At 45.0% G+C, this 6442-nt stretch overlaps 1 non-coding gene across 1 annotated transcript; it reads left to right on the forward strand.

The window, feature by feature from the left end:
* Window positions 1-3739: 3739 nt before the first annotated feature.
* Window positions 3740-3870, forward strand: LOC140321184 (U6atac minor spliceosomal RNA). Its single transcript, XR_011918848.1, has one exon. It is a non-coding gene; the product is annotated as a U6atac minor spliceosomal RNA (small nuclear RNA).
* Window positions 3871-6442: the final 2572 nt, after the last annotated feature.

The raw sequence follows: 6442 nt of genomic DNA on the forward strand, positions 1-6442 counted from the left end.
TTCATCACCTTCCTTGATACGAATTAGATTATATGCACCTCGGAGGTCCAGTTTGGTGAAGATCTGTGCACCACGGAGACGGTCAAAGAGCTCAGGAATGAGTGTCAAAGGGTAGCAGTTCTTTATGGTGATAGCGTTTAGACCGCGGTAGTCAATACATGGCGGGAGAGTCCCATCTTGCGTATAAACCCCCTCTGCAAATTCTCTTTGATGTAATGAGTCATAGCCTTGGTTTCCGGGAGACTAAGGGGGTACACCCAACCTCTGGAATTCGGAATGAGGTCTATTGCACAGTCGTAGGGCTTGTGGGGAGGTAACTGTTCAGCATTGTGCTTATAGTACACGTCCTGGAAATCCATATAATGAACGGAGCAACTTCAGGAGTGGAGAAAGCAAGAGGCCTGATAGGCGTGAGCTTGGCCAGGCATGAGAAGTGACATGAGGGATCCCATACCAATACCTCAGGAGTAGTCCAATAAAGCACAGGAGAATGCTGTTGAAGCCATGGGAGTCCCAGGATGACTGCAGAGCTGGCTCGAGAAAGAACAAAAAAATCTATGGCACTGTGGTGAAGCACACCAACTGACATTTGTATAGGTCTGGTCTGGAAGCCGATCAGTCCACATGACAAAGGAGTACCATCTACTGCAGCGATTCATAAAGGCTGAGAAAATGGCTCTCTAGGCCAAGCGCAATCCCTGACCAGGGTAGCTGAGATAAAATTTCCAGCTGCTCCAGAGTCTATGAAGGCCTCAAGGGCAAGTGTGGAGTTGTTGTGGCAAAGGTGGATGGCTATGGAGAGATGCTGACTGGAAGGGAGAGAAGAGTGACCTAGCATGCCCCCCTCAGAGCATGCTAGGCGCTGAAGTTTCCCGGCCTCTGTGTACACGACTTGATTAAATGTCCCTTCTGTCCGCAGTAAAGGCAGAGACCAGATGAGAGACGCCAGGACCTCTCCTCTTGGGATAGCCTTGATCGGCCTAGCTGCATCGGTTCTTCAAATACGGGGGGAACAGGGGAGGCTGCAGAGGCGGCTGAAAGGATGGAGCGAGTCGTGGGACAAAGACTTTATGTGGGTGACATTTCTCCTGGAAACGCTCTTGGAAGCTGATGTCTATCTGGATTGACAAGGAGATCAGATCATCCAGAGACGAGGGAATTTCCCAACCAGCCAACTCATCCTTCACGTGGTCAGAAAGGCCTTGCCAGAAGGTAGTGTGGAGCGCCTCATTGTTCCAAGTGAGTTCAGCAGCCAAAGTTCGAAACCATACTGCATACTGACCAACAGTAAGCGACCCTTGGCGGAGACGCAGGAATGTGCTGGCTGCAGAGGAGGCACGCGCGGGTTTATCAGACACCTTTTTGAAAAGGCACAGGAAGGCTTCAATTTTGCTGGTAACAGGATCCTTCCTCTCCCAGAGTGGGGATGCCCATGCCAGAGCTTCTCCAGACAGCAAGGAGATGAAATATGCCACTTTGGCCCGATCAGTGGGGAAGTTATGTGGCTGGAGCTCAAAATGAATGCCACACTGATTGATGAAGCCACGGCAGGTCTTGGGGTCCCCAGAGAATCACTTTAGAGGTGGCAAGTTCAATGCAGAGGCCACTGTGAGGAGAGGAGACTGGGCCTGGGCTGTTGGTGCAACCGGTGCACTTGGAGAAACAAGCAGTTGATTCAGGTGATCAGAAAGTGCATGAAGCTGGCGAAGCACCTGGATTTGGGTAGCTTCCTGGGTATCAAGCCTCTGGGGGAGTAACTGGTTGGGGCCTGCTGAAGTATGGGAGGGTGTAGTCATGTATTGTGCAAACTGTAATGCTCGGAGAGACAGGACCACTAGGGGGCATTATGGCTTGCACGGAGGTGGTGTGAGCCTGGAGAAGGGCCAAGGCACAGGGTCTAAGCAGTAATCAGGTTTTCTCCAGAGCCTCTGATAGTGAGGATGTTCCGCTGCTGGTTACTGCCAGGTTGCGGTCCTTGGGCACACCCAGGTGGGCAAAGCACGGTACCAAATCACTAAGAAGAAGGATAGTCAAGTGAAGCCGGGTCAAGACAGGCAGCAAGCAAGAGAGGTCAGGTCACACGCCAGGGGTCAATAGCCAGGGATCCAGGAGAGAGACAGCAATAACCCAGAGCCACTGTGGGCACAGGGAACACAGGAGACACTGGAAACAGCAGGAGGTACAGGTGATGCAGGGATATCCACAGGCAGACAGGAACACAGGAACAGCACAGGGAAGTTGGCTGGGAACCACCAAACTGGACAACAAAGGGTTACATAGGAGCTGGACACAGGAAACACTGGATTAATCAGCAGGTGTACAGGACCTAGTTCACAGAACTGGGGAGCTCGGCACTTGTAAGACTTGTTGCACGAACACAAAATGGAGTCTGAGAGCTAGCTAAATAGCCAGGGCTGGTTAAGAGGCTATTTTCTGATTGGCCAGTGGCATGAACGGAGTTGGAAAAGTTTGGAAACATAGGCACGCCCAGCATCAGAACTGTCCGCATACACAGGGGAGAGATGCCTGTGCTTTAGTGAACAGGTAAGTGTGACACCAGTGTCTCCTGTGTTCCCTGTGTCTGTGGTGGCCCCTGTGTTATCCCCTAGCTCTGCTCAGCATTTCTTCTACACCTGACTGTTAATTGAGTGCTTTTCCAGTCCAGCTACTTGCTAACCCCTTATTGCCCAGTCTTTTGTTTCCGTTTCTGTTCCCTTGTGCTCATCCAGTGTTCTCCGTGACCCCTGTGTCTTGGCCTTGACACATCTTAGGGCCCACAACACTATTATGCAAGCCATAGCACCCCCTAAAGCAGGGGTGTCAAATTCAAATACACAGAGGGCTGACATTAAAAACTTAGACCAAGTCACGGGCCAAACTTGAAATTTATTTCAAAAAAATTTTTCTTCCCGTTAGATATAAAACATTTTCATATGGAAACAAAAATCTGGAACATGCCTATAATAGAGAAGGAGGCCTAAGAATTTTTTTTAAATCTTACTGCATGATAGAAAAATAAAAAGACCACAATAAGGTATGCAGAAGAGAAGTCTTTTGGATTTTGTTTATCCTGGAGTGTGACAAGACTTTCACTTTGGTGTAATCTGCATGGTTGTCAGTAGTATTGTAGTCTTGTTTCTTCTAATTGTTTTACTTTGCCAGATGCAATTGCTGCTTCATTTGGTTTCACATTGCATTCTCTGGCACAATTCTCTGGCTTACCTGTCAGTATAAACTTTGCGGGGTCCACGCATAGGCTGCTGTTCAATAGACACGAGTGATGCCGCTACTACAATTCCCGGCATTACTTGCGTCTATAAAGAGCGGGGCCACGCATAGGCAGAGAGGCTGCTGGTCTATGGACGCGAGTGAGACCTGGAATTGTAGTAGTGACATCACTCACGTCTATAGAACAGCAGCTTAATATGAACTGCAGCTGGCCCGTCGTTATTACATTACTGCTGCAATTCATATTAAGAATTCTTTTGGGGGCCAGATTTGGCCTGCGGGTTTAACACCCCTGCCCTAGAGGCTCTGTCTCTCCAAGCGTGACAGCAAAGGGCATTGGGGTGGAGCACCTCGATTTACACCTGCCAGCTCACAAAACCTGGATTGATACAAAGCAGGATTACATAGCAATTGCTATGTGTGTATATATAAGTTAAAAGTTAAATTGTTCAAAAGTTAAATGTTGCGAAATTAGCTGGCTACATATACCCTGACTCCCCTACGTTAGCTTGTGGTGTATGGAAGGAGAGAAAGGTTAGCACTCCCCTTGCCAAGGATGGAAGAGGTCTCTGAAGCCTCTACAACACACGGACGGTTAAGGTGTTGCCACTTACTTCGCGGCATCTCTAATCATTTTTTTCAAACTCATTAATCTGCCGGTTGGAAAAATTCCTGGGGGACAGCATAACAATTATAGAATCTTCCCGTGGCCACGTGCAAATGTGAGTTAAGTGACTTTGAATGTGGCATGTTGCTTGATGCCAGGCAGGCTGGTCTGAGTATTTCAGATATTGCTGATCTGCTGAAATTTTTTTAAACAACTATCTCTAGGGTTTACAGAGAATAGTTCAACACAGGGAAAATATCCTGTGAGCAGTTCTCTGAAAAGAAAATGCCTTGTTGATGCAATAAGTCAGAGGAAAATGGACAGATTCTTTCGAAAGAATAGTAACAGTAAATCAAATGCCCACTCATCACAACCATGGTATGCAGAAGAGCATGCGCAACATGACAAACCTTGAAGCAGATGGGCTACAGCACAAGTAGACTACACCAGGTGTCATTCCTGTCAGCTAAGAACAGGCACCTTTTTCCTATCATTCACATGGGCTCACAAAAATTAAACAAGAGAAGACTTAAAAAGCATTGCCTAGTTTGATATGCCTCAATTCCTGCAGCACAATTAGGAATTTGGGCTTAACAACATGAAAGTATGGATGCATCCAGCCTTGTATAAGTAGTTCAGGATGCTGGGGGTGGTGTAATATTGTGCAGAATATTTTCTTGGCATTTTTTTGGACCCCTTAGTATTAATTGCATATTGTTTTAATGCCAAAACCTGCTGCCCATGTCCATTCCTTTATGTCTGCAGTGTACCCTTCTTCTGAAGGCTACTCCCGCAGGATAATTATCGTTTTCTATGACAATAAGTTCACTGTACTCAAATGGCATATGAAGACACCACAACTCAATACAAGAGAGCACCTTTGGGATGTGGTGGAATGGGAAATTTGCATCATGAATGTGATGCTAACATATCTGCAGCAACTGTGTGATACTAGCATGTGTTGCACCTCAAGATTGTTTATACATATTTATAGGTATATGTGGATAGATATAAATGTATATATAATGTATGTGTATAGGTGCAGGAATGCTGTGTTTAAACATGGAACCTATTTGACCTTTGTACTGGCCTCTGGCCCTCCGAGAGGGTCTCCAATTCCAGGACTTCACAGAAATATCAAAAGGTAATAAATACCAATACAGGGTTTGGTTTGCCAAGGAACAATAAACAAACAGATGATAAAACAGATCACCAGTAGGGCCTTCAAGGGGTAATAAATCCATCAAGCCTGAGTCAGCAGAAGATGGATGCATAATTGAACAGATGGGCTGGGATGATGACCCAGCTGGACCTTTATGGACCCCTAAACCTAGATTCCAGCTAGAGATTCACATATCAAATTTAGTTGGGAGGTCCATCAAATTACATTAACCAATCCTAAGCTAGTGGGGGTGTGTTAACTGATGGTCATCGTACAGAACACATCCACTAACCAATCCAAGAGTCCCCAATGTTACCTAATGGGACTTAACTATTTAAAAAGGGAGCTGGGATAATAAAATGAGTTCTTAGGGAATCAGGCTCCTGGGGTACCCATCGACATCTTTACAGGTAACTATAGGACATTCCTGAATGCATTCCTATATTGTCTATTATATGTCTATGTTATTATTGTTATAGTGTTTCGCTGAATTGTACTAAGCATTATTAGATTATTACAGGGGTTTACTACTAAGAACCTTATTTCTATGTACTGTATATATTATTGATTGAAGTTCCGAAATCTGTATATCAAACAATATTGCTGTGTACTTTGTTTCACCTTGTTTTCTTAATTAAACTGTTTGAGTGACTATCATTTGTGTATGAACCTTCTTTTATTGAATATCTGTATGCATTGATAGGGGATTTACCCCACCTGGGCGGTTACCCTGAGCCTAGTTCGGGGTAAGAAAACTTGCTGAAAGCGTTTACCCCGAACCAGATGCAGGGTAGCTAAAAATAGAAACAAGCGTTACAGTGCAATCTGATTGTCATACAACATTGTATGACAATCCGATTACAATTGAATAAAAACACTTACCTTGTCCCCGCAGCTTCTCCAGAGACGTCTTCTCCCGGCGTGTGCAGTGACGATCTCCGGGGTTTCCCGGTGACGTCGGTGGGGGAGGCAGGTCGGGAAATTCAAATCACTTTGTATTGGATTCAATACAAAAAAAGCTGTATTGAGTCGAATACAAAGAAATCTTTATATAATAAATTATACACTATTTTTTTTTTATAATTTTTTTTTTTTAAGTTTTTTATTACATTTATTAAATTTTGGACATATTTCGGTGAGTTATGCCTAAGAATTATAGCCTACAATCTAAAATAAATTTCCATGCAACAAATGGAATGCTTTTTGCATGGAAGTATGGAAGGAATTAGAACACCCGGCGTTCGCGTACGCGTCCCTCTGCGATTCCTGATGATGTCAGGGCATACGCCTGTCGACGGGGGTCGTAGCGGGAAATTCAAATATTTTGAATGGGATTCAATACAAAGTCCTGTATCCAATCCAATACAAAATATATTTATGTGGTTTTGTATATAGGTATGTGACGTTGGACTCACACTACTACCACTATTACCACACTAGGGAGG

Source organism: Pyxicephalus adspersus, unplaced genomic scaffold (assembly GCF_032062135.1).
Source record: "Pyxicephalus adspersus unplaced genomic scaffold, UCB_Pads_2.0 Sca1199, whole genome shotgun sequence".
Taxonomy (NCBI): Eukaryota; Metazoa; Chordata; class Amphibia; order Anura; family Pyxicephalidae; genus Pyxicephalus; species Pyxicephalus adspersus.